The 21,441-nt window shown below is 42.3% G+C and overlaps 1 protein-coding gene across 5 annotated transcripts in view; it reads right to left on the bottom strand.

Annotated features, from left to right (window-relative positions):
- Positions 1-10,498, bottom strand: part of SHANK2 (SH3 and multiple ankyrin repeat domains 2) — a 334,933-nt gene extending 324,435 nt beyond the window's left edge. For 3 of the 5 annotated variants that reach the window (XM_081891145.1, XM_081891146.1, XM_081891147.1), the window contains exon 1: positions 10,241-10,496. The gene's annotated coding sequence lies outside the window, so the exon portion shown is untranslated. Of the gene's footprint in view, positions 1-10,240 lie in introns of all 5 variants that reach the window. The other 2 variants (XM_081891148.1, XM_081891150.1) reach the window with 2 other exon arrangements.
- Between the last annotated feature and the right edge of the window lie 10,943 nt (positions 10,499-21,441).

Below are 21,441 nucleotides of genomic sequence, written 5' to 3'. Positions count from 1 at the left end.
TTCTAATCTAAATATCAGCCTGAATGTCTGTGATACATTTTTGCTTTTACCTGTTACTTCTGTAACTCTCCTACACTGGTTAAAAATTAAATATGATATAAGTAAACAATTCAATGGCTGGAATCCAGACCTACTATAGGTGTACCCAGAGGCTTTTTTGACATGTCCAGTGGGAATTTATCCTTTTTTTATTAAAAGGCAGAAGGCCATGTCATATCACAAACTATGTTTGAAACTTGTTTCAATTTCAAAAATTGTTTGCTATGCAGCCTGGGAGGGTTTATTGTTTGCATAACCTTTAGGTACACAGAACTAGTTCTTTGGATATAATTAAAGCATGCTTTTATTATATATTATTATTCACATCGATCTTTATGTATTAATATAATAACATTGCCAGAGGTTATACTTTCCTAAGGCATGAAATTAAAAAGCCTTTGCAAAGTAATTATAGCTCTTCATTATTTTAAAAAATTCTTCTAATACCTTTTGTAACAAAAGGTAGATTTCAAAAGCACTTTCTATTTTATTTTCTCACAAATGCACAAATGAGCATAAAACATATTTTATACATAAAACCTGCTGTTAACCAAACTTATGGGTGTGACAACGCGTCAGTTTTTCAAAGAAAAGGCCCAAGCTATGAACTTCTGTAATCTTGGAAACTTCCACATATAGGAAATAAATTGACTTAAGTACATAGCAGCACCACTTACTTTATCTTCAAATTAATAGAGTATTCAAGGTATCCCAAAAAGTAGTGTATACCTAACATTGCAAAGCATGTTTGAAAATATATGTATCACAGAGGTACATATCAGCTGCAACCAATCCTGCATCACTGAGCATTCGGTGGCTAACCCTGGTTTGCTGCCATTTAATGTGTCAAATACCGTGTATACCATACAGCACACAGCTAAAACTATGAAAATCACTAGCACAAGATGTAGTGGTGGCTTCAGAAGCAGACTAGACAAATTCATGGAGGCTAAGGCTATCAAGGGCTACAAAGCACATCCAGGATCACTGGGTTATCCAATAAAAAGGCACATGGAGGTCTCCTTCAGACATGTTCAAGCCTCAGTAGGGGCTGAATCTGGATGCGCTCAAACCCAAAGCAAAAATCATATAACCAGCTCATTAAAACTCTGTGCATTAATATATTGCAAAAACTGGTCATCTGTCAAAGCTTTATGTAAAGTTCATTGCAACTTCCATATTATAACTGCCTTCTACAATCACCCAAGATACATAAAAAAGGTGCTGCTACTATCAGAAGTCTGACCGGTATAACCTTCTTACTGGTGATGTTACTCTGCTAACCCAGACCCTGGAAAGACCTTTTCTGATGAAGAGGGGACCCCATGCAAGGATTTCCATTTGCACAACAGGACCCCCCCCCCCGCCACCGACCTCAGTTCCTCCCTCTGTGCCCTCCCCAAATCTGCTCTGGAGGATTGGGGAAAACCCCATAACATATTTAGGGGACATGCAGATGGAAGAGAGCTGGGAGTTCTGTTGCACAGGTGGAAATCTTTGCACTGATAGGCTTACTTAGTACTACTTTGGATACAACCCTTTGGCTCAAGTCCCCACTCCTGGTGCTTGCCATAGACATGCCCCTTGCGGAGAATACTATATTGCCAATTAATTGTTTAGGAGGATGGTGAAGCTTTTTTCTGCTAGTATGGAGCAGCTTTTCGCTGAAATTATGCCGCCTATTGACATTTGGAGTGTTGTAGGCCAATTGTACTTTTTATTTTTTGCACGGTTAATTACGTAAGTCACCAAGAGATGTGAAGAGCAAAAAGACTTTTAAAAAGAGTGAAATATAAATCTGAAAACGCTACCAAAGATTCCCACTTAAAAGAAATAGTGGTACCTCGGGTTACAGACACTTCAGGTTACAGACGCTTCAGGTTACAGACTCCGCTAACCCAGAAATAGTATCTTGGGTTAAGAACTTTGCTTCAGGATGAGAACACAAATCGCATGGCACTGCCACCGCAGCAGCAGGAGGCCCCATTAGCTAAAGTGGTACCTCAGGTTAAGAACAGTTTCAGTTTAAGAACAGACCTCCCAAACAATTTAAGTTCTTAACCCGAGGTACCACTGTTAAAGAAACATAAATTATTCAATGCAGGGTAGCCTTTTCTAGTGGTTATTACACAGAGGGAAAACAATCCAATTATGCAACTTTGTTACATCTTGAACCAGGCTCTCTAATTCTTTTCTGAAAGTTCCACATTCAGAATTAGTTAGCATGATCTTTTTATGGTTTGTGAAACATTAAAGACCTGTTAGAAGACCACTGGGGTAATAAAGTCAAGTGTGCTAAACCTTAAAAATTCCAGAGCATTCAGTGTAAACTCAAGACCCTTCAAAGCTGATTATCAGAATGAATCATGATACAGCTGGAATACATGGTTTCAAAGGACAGGTGCTGAATGATTCAGAAGGTTTCAAGAGAAAGCACAAAAAACGATTCTATCAAAAGTCAGACTCTTAGAAACAGCAGTTGCTTCAAGAGAAAAGTCACATTATCAATGGCCACCATGTCCATACTATCTTTTTCTTACCTGGTTTGCACAACAGGGAAGCACAAATGCAATTCAATTACAAACACAAAGTGGAATGTCATCAGAAACATATAATTCACCCAGTGTCCCAAGGGATAGATTGAGTGGATCGATATTGCAGTTGGGAGTGTGGCAAAGTGATCAGAGCAGACCATGGTCAACTCCCTGACTCACAACTGGGGACCACCATTGCAGCCATAGGCATTTGGTTGGCTGGCCACTGTAAGAACATGACAGTGGATGAGATGAACCTTTAGCCTGCTCATCTTATGTGTACCCAGATTGCTTAGGACAGGGCTTCAGTTGTGCCCAGGATCAGCTCCACAATCTCCTTTCAATAACTCAATATGTGAAGCAGTAAATAAGAGGGAAGTGCCTTTTTGAGCATGTGAGGAGAGTCTTTCCTTAATTATCCTGTTATTGCTGAATACCCCCATTCACTCAGTATGGAAGCACACAAGATACCTAGGAAATAGATGGAAGGCTTCAGCCATAGTTCTCTCCATTTACAAATTAGGTACTAGCTAAGGTTCACTCATTTCATCATGGAGAGACCAGTAATTTGATCAAATGCTGAGGTAATTGGAGAACCAACAATGCACACTTGGCAATAATGCAGATGAACTCAGCCCATATTTGGCACATGCAAAGGCAACTGTGGTAACTGGCTCTCAGTTTTCCTTTTAAATAATGTTAATGTGGAAGCATTTTAATTCTTGAAAAAGTCAACGTATCAAACTTTCCTAAACAAAAAATCAGCAGCTTTGCCATGCATCAACAAAACCGGCTTAGTAAAGCTAAAATTTGCATTAATAAAAAGTACTTTGTTACATGTGCCTTTCCATTTTGAAGAAGTGAAAAACAAGTTAGCAAAGAGAAACAATAGCCATCTTTAGCAACTTTTAACACTGCATCCATGTGGGTGGGTGAGAACATATGAAAACCAGAAAAGAAAAGATCGCAGATCGCAGAACCTTGCCCTATTCTCCTACTGAAAGATTAAACACTAATCACGCAGTAGTTTTGTTCTTCTTGAACAAAATCAGGGGTTTCATCAGACATTTCAAAAGGACTTCCAATCTCTGAAAGGGCACTAGGTATACAAAAGTACTATTCTTTGTGAGGCCCCTCCACCTTGTAAAACAAAGTAAACAAAAACTTTCAGTGAAACTGAAGCCAGGAGCATAAGAACGCAATGTGCAGCAGCTGCTTGTGTAATGCATTTCTCCTTTTTAAAATGAATTTCACTTGTTGAAGGAAGGAGCATGTCTATAACTCATCTTGTTACTTCCCAGCTTCCCTCTCCCAAACCACCCATTTGGTATACAGAACCCTTACCTGTGGCATGTCTCAAAATATCGGTTCTTAGGAGAGCCGGCACAAGGAAGAGGAAATGTACTAATAGAAGGCAAACTTCCCAGGGAGTGCTCTGACTTTCAGCTGAAACTGTAGAACAATGAGCCCGAGCCTGTGTTATCCTGCAGCCCAGCCTCCTCTCTCCCCTGCCAATCACACAGCGCACCAAAACCAATTGATATGTAAAAGGGAAAAGGCTGAGGGGAAAGTGCAGGTCTTCTCAACAGAGTCACCAAAGGTGCTGCCAGATGTGGACAATTTAGCAGCATATGATCATTGCTATTCTGTTAAACTGGAAATGGAAAAGGAACTTTGCTTTCCAACTCTTAGGATACAAGTAACATTCTACAGCCAAGTGATCAGCCCATTTCCACAACTTCCAAAGTTTGGGGGAGCATTGGAAATCTCACTGTGCTCCAGAACAAGGTTGTTCCTGCTGGAATTTAAGGGCAAGGGAAACTGATATAAGAGCAATGATGTTTGGAAAGGGGAGGGTTAAAGTGCTAGAACTGCTTCCTAGAAAGGGGAAAGAGAAAGAGACCACAGGAAAGGAAGTGGCTGGAGATTGCCATCTATACAGCCCATTACTGGTCTATCTAGGCTAGAAGAGCTGTGCCATCTACAGTTGAGGAAATCGTATGGATGTTATTGCATATTAGAATGTTGGATTTTCTGACTTAAAAAAAAACTAGAAGCTGAAAAGGTAAGATGTGGGACAGGCATGTTTTGATCATGAATCATGCAGGTGCCCTATTAAAAATGTGTGAACAAAGCATGATTGTTTCACAGTAAATGCCCAGTAAGGAAACCATCCAAAGAAGATAAGATAGTGTGAAATATTGCCTTTGGAAATGGGACAGGAAGGTTGAAAGAGGAAATAAATGCAATTAAAACTAGAGAACTAGAAAGAAAAAAAGAATGGTTTTTAAAGTACTTTTTAAAGGGGGCGTTATGTGGGAAAGGACCAAACCCACTTTAATATGAACTTGAGGGACTTGTGACATGACAAGGACTTTGTCTTAAAACCAATGGAAACATGACACAGACAGGCAGCAACAACATGACTGCAGAATGCACACATCCAGTGTACCATTTAGAGGAGGAACTCAGGCACTACACAGGCGCTGTTAGAACACCTGGGATTTGTAACCCAGGGAGCTGCTGCATTGATTTACTAACAGTCCATAGCAGTGGAGGTTCCCATTTAAATGAGATAGCAGGTACACCCAAAAGCACATAGGTAAGTTCTGTTACCAACATCTGTGCACATTTTAGTAAGGATAAGCAGCTAATAAAGAGAGATGGGGGCCTTTGAGGGAGTAATAACAAGCACCATGCTGACATCAGAATGCCATGGAATGCAAATTATTGGGCAGCTTTCAACTACCATGTCCCATCAACGCAAGGATTTCCCCACTCTCCTCACCTGTGTGTGTGTCCTTAGCCCTCCTTAAAACCTAGAAGAGATTTGGAGGGTGCACAGAGGAAGGAAGAGACGACCTTTGTTACAATTTTTATATGTACTGTAAGCCACCCTGAGATGGGTGAGGTATAAATATTATTATCATTACTATTACTATTACTATTATTATTATTTCTTTTATACACAGTCAGAAAAGCTATGTAGTGCAGCTGAGAAGAAGTCTCTTGTCTTCACCAGCCACCCTTTCCCCCAGCAACAGAAGGGAAACCAGTCATGAGCCATCTGATGTGGTGTCTAGTTGGTGTATGGTGGCCGTTCCCTTGGGAAAAATGCAACAACCTCTAAGGCCTAGAAAGCAGTTTGAGGCTTGCCATTGTAGCCATCTCCCTTCAATGCCTATTTTCTAACAATAAATAGATAAATCACAAATTTATTTTCTCGTTTATTTAAAATATTTATATCCCACCTTTGTACATAAATACCATGGCAGGGAATAGAACATAAAATAAACCATCACATAACAGAATAACTAAAAACCAATAAAACACACAACAAAGGCAGCTAAAAACAATAGGACCGGCTAGATACCAGCATCTGATAGCCGTGGGAATTCAGCAAGCCACCTTTCTAGTGCTTCCTTTCTACAGAGAAAGGAACATCCACCATCCAAGGAGGCCACTCTATCCTCTAAAAAACCTTACCTTCAATTCAAGATTGCATGTTGGCCTGACTGTGGTTACTCAGTTGTGGAAAAGAAATCACATGCTCAGATGCACTCAATTCTTTGTAATGACTTTGTTATGTTCCAGAGATGATTTCTGGTACTACTCCTTAAAGTGCTAAATTAAGCCCTGGATTCTGCCTGCAGTGATGATTCTCCACTGGGAAAGTCTCTTGTCCCTCTGGTTATGAAGATCCACCCACTTCTGATTGACATGACCCACTAAGGTGGAATCGGGAGTAAAGTCAGACAAAAAGCAGAATATAGGAGGGAAATGTGTAAATGGACCGTTGACATTAACGATCACTCTTTCATCATATAGTCATCTGCCCTGTGTTAAATTACACATTAACCAACGCATTACTTTTTTGTTTGTTTCTTTGGAAAGTAAGCATGAAAGAAAATGTTGTAATAGACCTAGTTGCTTTTTGATCTCTCGATCTCTCTCTCTTTCTCTCTCTCTCTCGTAATAAACCAGTCTAGCCGAACAAGGTCAAATAGGACACAGAAAGTCTGGACTGAATACAGGACAAACAATGACAGAAAAAGTTAAGGAACAGTGTGATTCAAAGGAATATCCACATTGGAGGCGCCCATAAAAAAACAACAATAAAACCCTTCTGAGGTATTTCACCTGAACTAGGTCCACACCAAGATTATCCCAGCTCTTATCCATTTCCAGTACTCCCATATGACTTCATCCAAATCAGTGTAAGCATTAAGGCTTCATGGTCCAGCACCATTCTTTCTCAGTCCATGGGTTTATGCCCCCACCCCCAAAAAGACACTAAATCATACAATGAGGCAGCGTGCCCTTTTCTTTCCTGTAAGCAAGGTGGGGTGGGGTATTGGGTTGTTGTTTTTATTTTGATTAAATATTTTGTAGTTTTATATTTTGATTTTGTTCTGTGAACCACCCTGAGACCTCTGGGTATAAGGCAGTTAAACAAACAAACAAACAAACAAACAAACAAACAGGGGTGGCTAACTGGTGACCCCTGGGTCAGATCCAGCCTCCCAGTATTAAATACTTAAGCAGTATTTCATCCTCATAAGGGTCCTGGGCATAGGATGTGGGAAGAGAAGGGAAGGCAGGTGGGAATATTTAACACTTGATGGTTCCAGTAGCATCTCCCACAAAGTAAAAGCAAACCTCATCAGATTAATCTGATGGGCAGGGTAAAGAGGCAATATAGGTGAGAGAGTGTGTGTGGAAAAAGTGAGTGCTGCTTGTTATGTATGAGAGTGTGTCTATCAGCTGTGTGTGTGATTGTGTGTGTGTGTCTTCCTCTCTGTGACTTTGAAAAAGAGCTACCCCCTCATCCACTTTGGCCACACCCACTTTGAATATAGTCACACAGACTGCTAGCATTCAGCCTTCAGACAGAGGGTTAGTCAATAGGGAATGTGCCCCTCAAGCCAAAAAAAGGGTTAGGCACAGATTAAGAAGTGTTTGATACACCCTCCTGAGAGAAGCACAGTGGTACCTTGGGAAGGGAAAATACACAAAGAAAATTAATTTACTACTGTCGTGTGTGTGTGTGTGTGTGTGTGTGTGTGTGTCCCCATCACTTTAACTCCTTCCTCAGGCATGGTCTACACTTGCAGAATAATTAAGTGGTAGAAACAAGGAATGGAGTGCAGCACTTCAAGCTGCCATTAGGAGACCCCATACTTTGAATGCTTCCTTGTGTGGAAAAAAGGTCTTACCAAGTAAAAAGCTAGAGCACCTGAGAAAAATGTTATAGCAGCCCAGCTCACAGTGCTAGACGCATACCTGGAAGGCATTTATGCATTCAGAATTGGCATCTCCCACCCGCAATCTGAATTAGCACCACCCATTTTATCACTCTACTTTGCTGCATGCGTACTAGAGCCAGACCCTCAGTTTAAAGTCCAGTGCAAATTCATATATGGATAGACTTCAGAGAGCTGAACTGAGTATGAAACTAGAGATGACTAGCCTGCAATATCCTTTTGAGAAGCCTTTGGGAGGAAATGCATCAGGATTTGAACTCAGTGGATTCCTTTCCTATCAGGCAAACTGATTAATACATATTCATTTTGTATGGTCTAAGAGGTGACCATATAATCTGTTTTCTTAGAAACTGTCATGCAGCAAACAGTCCAGTTTTGGTTCAGTTATGAGCAAGCTCTCCATAGAAAACTGGTGCTATGAAAGCTGAGTACAGTGATGTTGCAGCCACTGAAGCATACTTCACAGCCTAAATCTCAATTCAGCTCTTTAAAACAGGGACTTAGCTACTGGTTAAAAAGAATGATAGCAGCATTAATGCATGCAATTAATGGGAGTACTGTGACCTGAAAATATCAGGAAGTTTTACTGCTCACAGTATTGCCTCTGGCTAGGCAGCGAAGCGGAAGCAGCATTTGAAGGGCTGCATGGAATCACAACTTTCTCTTGCACTGTTTATACTAGGCAAAGTTGAAGAATGGAGGGGAAGCCCCCATAAACACACGTTTCAGCTTCAAGTACCAAAACTCCTTGCTCCAAAACTGCCTTACTATGTCAAGACTGTGGAAACCCCAAATTTCTTCACAAGCACCAAACTTTTCCCCGAGCACTTGATATGATGAGGCAACAGAACCTGCATTAGCAGTACTATGCATGGATAGAGCATATTGTTGTTGTTTAGTCGTTTAGTCTTGTCCGACTCTTCATGGACCAGAGCACGCCAGGCACTCCTGTCTTCCACTGCCTCCCAGAATAGAGCATATTAATTATCTCCATTTCTCTTAGTGAAGGCCTGAGTCCTAAATGTGAAATTAAGAGTCTACCTCTTAAAGTAGAGGTAGACTCTACTTTACAATGCCACAATTGTAGATTGTTATAATGACAATTTGGGGAGCAAGAATTGCTATACTTTTTCCTGGCAAGGCACTTGCACCTGTTGACTTTCTATTAAAGGTTCAAAAAGAACAGCAGCAGCATAAAAGGCAGAAATTCCCCATCATTGATGGGAGGAGTAAATCAGTTCTTTCCTTATCCAACATAAACTATATACAGTGCAGCTAAAAACAAGTACCAGAACTCTCCAAGAGGAGGTTGTCAAGGTTTTCCAGCGTACTCAACCGAATACTCCCCATTTGTTCTTCTACCTGAGCTACTTGCCATGGGTCTTATTTCAGAGTACACTGAATTCTTTGTTACCAAAGCACAAGCAATTGATAAAGGGCAACTTAAAAGACAAGCGGGAACAAACAGGGAATTTATTTCCCCCCACCCACCTTTCCTTTTTATTTCTCAGCCTTTCCTAACAGAGGAGGAGACTTGTGTCCATGGATTGATAGATCTTATTCTTTGCACACATAGTTCAGGCATACAAAGGCTGGGTCAGTCTCTTTTGTGGGGACCCCAAACACAATCCTGCTTTGCCCCTGAATTCTTCTCTGCAGGAGAGGACAAAGATGTGCATATCAGGAGAGGAGAAAGATGTGCATATCAGAGGCAACACCCAAAGAAGACCTGGCTGTGAGGAGAATGTGTGTTCAGGAAGAAGGCAGAAAGACTTGAATTCACCTTCCATCGACAGTGTAAATTCCTGACCTTGCCGCACACCATTTGCACAGGGCATGGATGGGCTTCCCCTTGGCGTGGATGCACCCCGACGGCTAAAATGCTAAACGCGGTGACTTGCACCGTGAAATCGATGGCATTTTACTTGCACAAAGTGTATCTGTTCTGCTGCACCCTCCCAGGCATGCATCTCTCAGGAATAACTAATTTCAAATACGCTCCCTGGTAACACAGAGGTGCCTCTTTCCTAGTCCTAGTTGTTAAAAGTTATTTTTCTCCCCTTTATTTTGTCCCTTCATTCACACAGCCGAGAGGCACTGGAAGGGGCGCGGAAGGGGAGGAAGGGGTTAACTCCGGCTCCTCGACATTTTCCCGGCGAAACCAGCCTCCCCGTCTCCAATGGGGGACTTGCTCCCAAGTAAGCGCGCGGAGAGAATGGTTCCTTCAAAGTTGAGAGGGAACCAGGCGAACAAATTAACCTTGTGAGCGCTGAGGCCGCCTCACGTCTCCCTCAAAAGACCCCAACAGGCGGCAACCAGCAGCACAAGCCCCCCCCCCCGAAAAAACAGCCCTTGTTTACTTGTCCCTCAGTGGGGCAGAGGGGCAGCGAAGCTTCTCCTTACCTGCGCCCGCGGCAGAGTGAGGCGGCGCGGGGCTTGGCGAGCTTTTCAGCCGGAGCCGGCGTCGGTCTCGCGCTCGCCTCCCAGCTTCCCCCGCTACTACCCCAGCCTCAGTTCCAAAGGGTCGGCGCGGCTGCTGCTGCTGCTGCTCCTCCCTCCGCCGCCACTTTTGTAATCCGTCATGTTTGTTTTGGAGCAAGGCGACGTGAAAGTTGGGCTGGGGACGTGGAAAGGTCCGGGGCGCAAAGGCGCCTGGCAACTTGCTTGGGAAAAGGGGAAGGGAATGGAGAGAAGGAGAGGGAGAGAGAGGGAGCTCCCCAGCTAGCTGGGCGCTGCGCTCCCGTGCACACGCTGCAAATGGATGCGATGTGACAATAGGCGACCGGTGCCCGGCTTCTTCCCCTGCGCGCCCCCCTGAGGGGAGAAGAGCTCTGTTCACGCCTCACTTCCACCCCAGATCCAGGAAGGCGCGCGCAGGAGGGCACTGCAGCCGAGGCTCGGCGAGAGGCGACGTTTCCTGAGGGCACAGATGACAAGAGAAGAGCCAACCTTGCTCTTGACTTCATACGCATATGCAGCTCGGATGGGGGGGCGGGGGGGGAGAGAAATCTCCACAGAAAGTGCCGTTGTGAGCAAGGAAGGAGCAGCAGCAGCAGCTCTCTCCCACCACAAGTCACCTCGGAACAAAGCGTGGAAGAGCCGGTCGAGTGGGACCGACCTCTCCTGTTTGTCATTGACACAGTCCTTGCGCGCACCTCGAAGAAAGCCATTCTTCAGCATGCAAGTTATAGGGAGGAGCTAAGGGTGTCTTCCCAAAAGACTTTTATTTTCACACACACACACCCTTTTCATTGCATTTCTTGTACTTGTCCTACATTTGCATCCAAAATGAAGGTCGCCTTGACCAAAAGATGCACATTCCATTCTTCAAGGGTCACTTCAGCTTTCAGTAAAACATTCACACTTGCCAGATTTTATATATCACACACACACACAGTGCATTTTTTTCTGGGGGGACGCAGCTGGACGCATACTCCTAAACATTTTGTGAATCTTAAGTTTGGCCTCACTGAGGGGCAATATTTCAATATGAGTAGGAAAATGAGAGTACCCCTAAACATTTTTAAAAGAAAAAAAAGCACTATATATTTCCCTGTGTGACACTCAGGTGTTTGTGCTTTTGAAGTGCCTTCATGCATATGGGAAAACCTGAACTGGTGCCTGGAATGCATTTGGGAAAATCTAAAATGGCTGAGCTTTCAGCTTAAAATTAGGTGTCAAGCTATGGACCACAGTAGTATTAAAGAATGTCCCATGTCCACCTACAGGCTGGGAAAGACCTCTTCCTGGAACCCTGAAGAACTGCTATCAGTTAGAAAAGACTACATAGGAAACAATTTCCTACATGTAGAAAACTATCATAGTTTTCTACATGTAGGCAGTCGCTACCTTCGTCTCACTGGGGATAGGACACTCTTAACATTGAAAAATTGTAATATCCCGCAAATCCATAGCTAAGAAGGGGCAGGGAAATTCAGACAATTTGCCCTGTCATCCCTGCCAATCTGTTCCAGGGCTACAAGCTCTGAGCTTTGATATCTAGGTGAATTGTCAAGCTTCTGAGCTTCCAGAGCCATTGGACAGCAGTTCTTGGGAACTGAATGCAGAACTTAGGGTGACCATGTGTCCTACTTGGTAGGCGATAGTCCTTTATTTGAGGAACTGTCTGTTCAAGTCTAGCTTAAAGACATCATATGAAGAAGAGAGAGCAGGAACCTTGAGTTGCCCATCAGCAGTGGGCACCTGGGGAGTCAACTGATCACAGTCTTCACCACTGTGATGAAGTGCATCCCCCCCCCATTTAAATTACAATAGTTATTTAGTGTAATTTAAATAGCGTTATATGCAAATGTAATGCCAATCTCTGCCCTCGTCTCCTTTTGGGGGGATGTGTGTGTGTGTGTTATTATTTATTTATTTTAAGTACGTTTGTACTGCCTTTCTGAGCAAAGTCATTCCAAAGTTATGGGGTGGCCAACTAATTCTAGTTCTGTCCCCACCTTCCTGTCTGCTAAGAGAGTGAAAAGGAGGAAGCTGATTAGTTGGAAGTTAAGGCAGGCTGGTGACACTGGCTGAGGGCAGGCTGGGGTTGGTGGGGCAGTGCCCCATTTGCCCTAATGCGCCCGCCTCCGCTGTGAAAGTGGCTTTAAAAAAACAATAAAAACTACATGTATATAGCAAAATCAATATTAATAAAACCAGGAAGTGTTTAAAATGTCAGCATTACTAAAAAAACACAAGAATTTAAACAGATTCAGTCAGAAATTCATTAACATAATAATACACCAGTCTCCATCCAGCAAGTATAGCCGCCAGTATGGCTCTACTGGGAACTCTAATGCGGGGAACTATATGGGGATATTCCCTCTTGAGTAAATCCTGGCATTGCCTCACATTGCCCTGCAATATATATTTTTCTCTGCCAGAGTGGGAAAACCTTAAATAAATTATAATCTTATCTTGCATGTTCATTTAACTACCACCCGAGGTGGCAATTGCCCTCCTCATTAATGCCTTTAGACAACAGTTAATTTGACCACTTAGGACTTTGGGAATTAAATGCCCAGGGGTCCAACAGTTTGTGTTTCTAGATTTTTTTTTTTTTTTATAAATATTTTATTAGGTTTTTAATAAACAAATTTCCACTTTCAAATACATACTTCCATGAATCCAATGGACTTCCCCCATCTCCCGAGCACTGCATTCCCTGTGTAACCAAAACCTCAGCAATTTGTTGACTTGTTTTGTACATAACAATATATCTTCCATTTTATCGTGTTATCTGATGTAAACATTTCGATACAATTGCATTAATTTTTAATTTCCACACAATAAAAATATTTCGTTACCTCACTTCTGTCTTATAGTGTCTTATTTATCAATTCAGAAATTTGCCGATACTGAAGCTATACCTTCCTAGAAAGGAGCATTTTTTAACATTCATACAACTTATAATGCTTTTTCAAATAGTCCTTAAAATTTTTCCAAACTTCCTCCGTTTCTTCTTCTCCCGAGTCTCGAATTCTGCCAGTCATTTCAGCCAACTCCATATAGTCCATCAGCTGCGTCTGCCATTCTTCCAATGTGGGTAGATTTTGTGTCTTCCAGTGCTTTGCCAACAGAATCCTCGCTGCTGTAGTAGCGTACATAAAGAAAGTTCTATCTTTCTTGACCATCCTCTGGTCTACCATGCCCAGAAGGAAGGCCTCCGGTTTCTTAGGTAAGGTGAATCTCAGCACCTTTTTTAGTTCATTATGTATCATTTCCCAGAAGGCCTTCACTTTCGGGCAGGTCCACCAGAGGTGTAAAAATGTCCCTTCCTCTTCCTTACATTTCCAGCATTTATTATCAGACAGGTGATATATCTTTGCAAGCTTGACTGGGGTCATGTACCACCGGTATATCATTTTCATAATGTTTTCCTTCAAGGCAGTACATGCCGTGAATTTCATTCCGGTGTTCCATAACCTTTCCCAGTCTTCAAACATAATGTTATGCCCCAAGTCCTGTGCCCACTTTATCATAGAGGATTTGACAATCTCATCCTGTGTGTTCCATTTAAGCAGCAAGTTATACATTCTCGAAATTAGCTTGGATTTTGGCTCAAGCAACTCTGTTTCTAGTTTCGATTTTTCCTCCTGAAAACCCACTTTTTTGTCTGCTTTAAAAACTTCCTGGATTTGAGCATAATGCAACCAATCTCGCACCTTGTTTTTTAACTTTTCCATACTCTGTAACCTCCATTTATCTCCAATTTTTTCAATTATTTCCCAATATTTAGGCCAGTGGGCCTCCATATTGAGTCTTTTACGTGCTTTAGCCTCCATCGGTGAGAGCCACCTCGGAGTTTTACTCTCCAATAAGTCTTTATATTTTGACCAGACCATGAAAATTGCCCTTCTGACAATATGGTTTTTGAACAATTTATGAACTTTAACCTTGTCATACCACAAATATGCATGCCACCCAAAAGCATTATCAAATCCCTCCAGGTCAAGGACATCGGTGTTCTCCAATAGGATCCAGTCCTTCAACCAGCAGAGGGCTGCAGCTTCGTAATATAACCTCAAGTCCGGCAGGGCAAACCCCCCTCTTTCTTTCGCATCTGTTAGTATTTTAAACTTTATTCGGGGCTTTTTGCCCTGCCAGACAAATTTAGATAAATCCCTCTGCCATTTTCCAAAACATTCCACCTTATCCACGACCTGGAGGGACTGAAACAAAAATAGCATTTTCGGCAATACATTCATCTTTATAGCAGCTATTCTGCCCAACAAGGAAAGTTTTAATCTTGACCATGTTTCCAGATCTCTTTTTATCTCTGACCAACATTTCTCATAGTTGTCCTTAAATAAATTCAAATTTTTGGAGGTCAAGTGCACCCCTAGGTACTTTACTTTTTTAACCACATTTAGTTCTGTTTCTTTTCTGAACTCCTCTATTTCAGTAGTTGTCAAGTTTTTTGCTAAAACTTTAGTTTTTTGTTTATTCAGCTTGAATCCCGCCACCCGACCAAAATCAGAAATTAATTCTAACGCTCTTTTAGTACTAGAGGCTGGCTCCTGTAATGTTAATACCAAGTCATCTGCGAAAGCTTTCAGTTTATATTGTTTCTCTCCGACCACAATTCCCTGTGTCAACCGGTCGTTTCTAATCATGTTCAGTAGCACCTCCAGGACTGAAATAAACAGCAGAGGAGATAGAGGGCACCCCTGTCGTGTCCCTTTTTCAATTTTAAACTCCTCTGTCACCACGTTGTTTACTATCAATTTGGCCTTTTGTTCTGAATAAATTGCTTCTATTCCATTTTCAAACCCCCGCCCTACTCCCATCCTTTCCAAATTTTTCTTCATAAACAGCCAAGAAATGTTGTCAAAGGCCTTCTCCGCATCAATAAAAATCAACACCGCTCTTGTGTTTGAATTAATCTGTAAAAACTCCAAAATGTCAATGATGTTTCTTGTGTTGTCAAATAAATGCCTACCAGGGAGAAAGCCTGTGTTTCTAGATTTTTAAAGGTACAGTGAAGTATGTGATAATGGCTTTAATTGTATGGCACACCACACTGTGCTGCTAGTTCTACAAGACTAACCTAGGATCTCTTATCCTCTTAAACCTTTTAGCCATTCCCCCTTTTTGCCTAGAACTCCCTTTTAGAACATCTGCATTAGTCGTCCAGAAATTGCCGGGCTCCCCCACCCCATGGCAAATGAAAAAATACAATAACTTTGCAAAGAGTCGTAGTCATGTCTCCTGCTGTGCAGGAGGAACTGAAGTCCTGACATTCACAAGGCTTCACTGTAGAGTTAGCTTCCCACCTCGTGAGAAGAGAAGACTCCCTGGAAAAGACCCTGATGTTGGGAAAGATTGAGGGCACAAGGAGAAGGGGGTGACAGAGATGGTTGGACAGTGCTCTCAAAGCTACCAGCATGAGTTTGACCAAACTGCGGGAGACAGTGGAAGACAGGAGTGCTTGGCGTGCTCTGGTCCATGGGGTCACGAAGAGTCGGACACAACTAAACGACTAAACAACAACAACAACAACACAATGGTAAGCCATTTCTACTTAGAAGTAAGTCCTTGTGTCTAATGGGGCATACTCCCAGGTAAATGGGTACAGGATTGCCTAGGCTTTCTTGTGCAGAAGAGGCAGAAGGGGACATGGTGATGTGGTCAGTATCTATCCCCTGTGTGAGACACATGTGAGACATATGCATCTAAGCCAGGGGTGGGGACCCACAGGTCTAATAGTGGGTGTCAGCTGATTGGTGGTGCCTGCAAAGCACTGTGCACAGGACTCTGCAAGTCTTGCTAAAAGGGGCTCCTCAGGTCTTGGTAAGCCGCTTGCAAAGTGTTGCACCAGATTGTCCAGTCCTAACTGCTGATGGTCAGCTTCAAGGTTCCTGCTTTCCTGTCTTATGTTTCTTTAGCTTCAATCTGGACTTGGACCAGACAGTGTTTCAAAGAGAGGTCCGTTCAACATGTGACCACACTATGGCCCTTCCTGTCTTTTCCTTCAATTTCCTCCCCAGAATCTATGTTTTCACCTCCAACAGCAATGAAGTTTGCATGTAACTCACTGTCAAAACTGGTAGAAAAAAGGAAGGGGGTGGTTAGGCAAGACTGCCTTAAAAGAACTGGAAAGGCATCTCATCCCATCCCACTTTGATTACTGGTGTAACTGCATTCCTTTCTCCTTATACATTTCTCCTTGCATTTCTCCTTCCTAAGTTCTCTCCACTTTCAAATTTCAAACTATGAGCTCCTTGAGACAGAGGTCTGTTTTTGTTTTATTTTACTGATGCAAAAAGGCAAAACACAATACATATAAATCACATTGTACACTGACGGCAATGTGAAATAATAATAATAATAATAATAATAATAATAATAATAATGTAAAAACATGGTTACCACAAAAGTACAGACAGAGGCATTAAATGCATTTGCAGTTGTAAAAAGCATTTTCACATTTGCTAGTTACAAGCCATGAAGCTATTTTATAGCATTTCTGTTCCCGCTGTTGGTTGTCCCTTTCTGTTGCCTGTTGTAAGCAAAAAAAAGGCAGTTTTGAAATTTTATCCAGAAATCACTAGCAGAAAATGAAAGAGTAGAACCCATCTTTTAATGGAAGGTTTTCATTCCATCAAACATGGTTAACCAAGGTCTTTAATTTTTAAAGCATATGAACATTTCTTCTTCTTCTTCCAGTTGACGAGAGGAGACTGACTAGCTAAATCCTGTTTCGTAACTCTAGGGATATCACTGAAAATAGGACAGCATAGTTCATGAAGAGGGATTCCTTGTATTCCATTTTCAATAAATGCATTGAAAGCTGTGACCAAACGAAAAATGAAAACATTAAGTTCTTATTCTGATAGAACCTGAAGCATTGTCATAATAATGCAGAAGATTTAGGAGGCATGTAAAGGTAATCATTTAGACTAGAAAAAAAATAGATGGAAAGCATAAGGCATTGAGTGATGTGCCAAATATAAGCTATATTTTCTGCAATGTGAACTTGGGGGCAATTATGCCAGTTTACCTCAGTTAAAGATCTCAGCTATTTCTGAGTATCACTTCATAGTTAAAGTACTTCAGCCTCCTGTTTCTGTGTGAGTGTGATGCTAATAAATATTGACTATTCCCCCAATCTGTATTGAAACTGTTTTGTGCAATTAAAATTTGAATTCAGTTTGAAAAATAGACCAATATTAGGATGCTACATTTGCCTTTCTTTTTTGGTAGTATTTGTATTGATCAATGTCTCATGATGTAATGATGATAGATTATGACACAGCATTGACAGGCGCAATCATTTTCACGGCTCATTTTAGCTGAGTGTAATAATGCTTGACTGTTTCTGTTACCATCAGACAATTAATATATGTTCCTAACTTTCCAGATGATAAGTGAGAGCACTGCTTTATTTATTAATACATTTCTATACTGCCCTTTAGTATCCAGAGCGGCTAACCATAAGCATAACAATTTGAACTGCTCAGAATCTCATCTGAACATACATAGAGAGGAGTAGGGATTCAGGCTCACAATCACTAGCCCTATCCAAACTTAGGAACATTCGGTGAATGTCTGAAAGAGCTTAATCATTTCAAAAGCACCCAAAGTATATACATATGGGCTCAGGAACTCTACCTATTCAAAGTTTCTCCTAATGCACATACTGTTTACATGCACAAAGGTGCCTTCACACATAGGTGTGAATGCAGTTAGGGATGGAGCAGAGTTATTAGACCTAATTCCTCTCCCCACCCCTTTCCCAAGTCTGATGAACACTGTTAAGATCTTGCCCCGGTTGAGTGCATCCCAGGGCCAGAACCAGGAGGCAGTGCTATCAGACACCTGCTGAAGCCTGCAGCCCAGCAGAGGGACTGCTGATAACATCAGGAGCTTCTTGGCCCTGCTCCTGTAACTGCATGTTCACCTTGACCTCTGAGAGAGTGCAAGCAGTGGCAAGTAGAGATGGGTAAGTTCCTCAAAGCTTTCCTTGCCCAACGGCCCCATAAAACTTGAAGTTGGAACTGAAGCATCCAATGAGTTGTTTTGAGATTACTGAAATACATCATGAAGAAGAAAAATGTTATAATTGTCTTTGGGTTTGGATTTTCTTTACCTTGTGAGCGGTACACTTATTTTTAAGGTTGGTTTGTTTGTGTTGCCAATATGGTTTTCTAAGATTTATCATTCAATGAAATTGTGATGTCAGTGAGGTACACTGTTTTCTCTCTCTTTTAAACTACCTCAGTACCAAGCCTGTTTCATTTTATTGTCAACTTCTCTCTCTCTCTCTCTCTCTCTCTCTCTCTCTCTCTCTCTCTCTCATGTCTATATAATTATACGCACCTTATTTTCTCCTGTCACATAAAATACATGTTGTATGAAACTTAATTTTATTGGTATCAAAATAGACATCCTGTTGAATAGCTATTGAAATCTCATTTTTATTTTTCAGATAATCTGTGTCTATCTAATGTAGTGTATACCACTGCAACACAGAACCAGAGAACTGAAGCATCGGGAGGGACAAAGAGGAAGGGACTACCTCCTAGCCCAACCCCCTGCAATGCAGAGATATTTTCCCCAATGTGGGGCTTGAACCCACAACCCTGAGATTAAGAGCCTCATGCTCTACCAGCTCTACCAACTGAGCTATCCCAGCTGTGATAATGTACTTGTATATCAAGAGCTGGAAAGGAACTTGGAAGTCATTTGCTCCAACCGCCTGCTCAGTGCAGGATCTACAATGCAGGATGCAATTACAGTATCTTTGTCAGGTGGCTACCCAGTCTCTGCCTGTGAAGGACAGCCCATCACCTCCCAAGGCAGCCTGTTTAACAGCTAAAGAGCAATTTACCTTTAGGAAGTTCGCCTGACATTCAATTGCAATCTGCTTCTCTATAGTTTCCACTTGTTGGTTCAAGTCCGGCCCTCTGGAGCAAAAGAGAACAAGAGTTCATCATATATTCAAAGACAGTTGCAGTGGCGTAGCGTGGGGGGTGTACGGGGGCCGGCCGCACTGGGCGCAACATCTGGGGGGGCGCGCACTCGCACTCACAACTCTCTGCCCCTACTAAAATCCACGGGTTAGGGGGCGCAAATTACTTGCCTTGCCCCGGGTGCTGACAACCCACGCTACGCCACTGGACAGTTGTCATGTCTCCCCTCAAGACACTGACCTGACAGTGTGAAAACCATCCATATTTATTTATTTATTACATTTATGCCCTACCTTTCCTCCAAGGAACTCAAAACTGTGAGGTAGGTTCGGCTGAGTAGTGCAACTAACTCACAGTCACTCAGTCAGCTTCATAGCCGAGTGGGGAGTCAAACACTGGTCTCCCAGACCCTAGTTCAACACACTAACCACTACACAACACTGGCTCCCTTTCTAAGTAGCAGCTTGATGGCTACTGTAACTTGTGAATAATATTTTGCATGTGTTTGATCTGTTGTGCTTTATTCCACTGATTAAATCCGGAAGAATTTACACGCAACACTTCTCATATGTCTTTCCCACAACAGGGATTAAGATAGCAGTCTCATGCTAATCTTCAGCTTCCATAGGCAGTTGACAATCACTCTCTCAACCCCTTTGTGATCTGTTATTTCATTACATATTTCCAGCACTGTACACAATATGCTAGCGTAGTGTCCATTACAATGGCACCCGGATGCCCATGTGCACTTTTCTTACTCCAAAGTCAAAACCCTTTGGATTGTATCATACATTACTAGCAGTGGTGCCAGAACTGCTTCCCAATGAGTTCTTTCCATGTATCTCTGAATGCTGGGGCTCAAAAGGGCCAGTTTGTTGCAGTCTTCGTCTTCTTCTTCTTCTTCTTCTTCTTCTTCTTCTTCTTCTTCTTCTTCTTCTTCTTCTTCTTCTTCTTCTTCCCTATTTATTTGTCCAGGGACTCAAGGCAGCTTACATATTAAAATAAATACAGCTACAAACATTGGGGTAAACATTAAAAAACTACACACACACACACACACAAAATCTGTTAAAAACTATCCAAATACAGTGGTACCTCGGGTTAAGTACTTAATTCATTGCGGAGGTCCATATGTAACCTGAAACTGTTCTTAACCTGAAGCACCACTTTAGCTAATGGGGCCTCCTGCTGCCGCCGTGCCGCCGGAGCCCGATTTCTGTTCTTATCCTGAAGAAAGTTCTTAACCTGAAGCACTATTTCTGGGTTAGTGGAGTCTGTAACCTGAAGCGTATGTAACCTGAAGCGTATGTAACCCGAGGTACCACTGTAATTACAATAAAAAGAGCACAGCCCTTTAAAAACAGTCAGTTCCTGTTGGAACAAGATACCGGTAGTATTCAACTGCCAGTGGAAGGAACAAGGAAGGATGCAATCTAGGTTTTCTGGTAAGGGCCTCTCCTGTGTCCTTACCAAGTGAGAGAAGGGCCTCAAAACCTGGGCAGGTTCGTATGAGGGAATATGGTCTTTCAGATGTCATAGCCAGCACTTTGAATTGTGCCCAGAAACAAAGCAGTAGCCAGTGGAGCTGCGGCAAGCATCCTTCCTACTCCATTGTTGCTGGCTGAAAAGCTAGGCAAGTTCAAAGGTAAAAAGAATCCCACCAATGGCATTGTCCACAGGGTTTCTGGTCAGAAAGCAATCGTGCCATGGCTGACAGCCAGCCATTGAACTATTTCAGAAATACATGTCATGTATGGGATAATGCAGTTGGTAGAGCATGAGACTCTTAATCTGAGGGTTGTGGGTTTGAGACCCATGTGGGCAAAAAGATACCTGCATTGCAGGGGGTGGGACTAGGTGATCGTTGGGGTCCCTTCCAATCCTACAATTCTGTGATTGTGTGTGTGTGTGTGTGTGTGTGTGAAGTAAAAGCAATGCATAAGTGATTGTGGCAATCAGTCATAAACTTAAATGAGTACTAAGTGCTGTCTCAGTCAGCTTATGCCTGGTGGCATAAGTTCAGGGGCATGACCACATGATCATAGTGATGCCCCTGTAGTTTTATTTCAGCCCCACCGGAGAAAACCCAAGCTTTGAGGATCTTATCAGAAGGGCAAATTACAACAGGTGCAGAGCAAAGCAGGGCCTTCTCTGCAGTGACCCAATAATTTGAAATATACTCCTTGA

This window comes from Podarcis melisellensis (assembly GCF_964234715.1).
Source record: "Podarcis melisellensis genome assembly, chromosome: 1".
NCBI classification, from domain to species: Eukaryota; Metazoa; Chordata; class Lepidosauria; order Squamata; family Lacertidae; genus Podarcis; species Podarcis melisellensis.
Note: the sequence above shows the minus strand (reverse complement) of the source record. Positions and strands in the feature narration are given on the sequence as shown.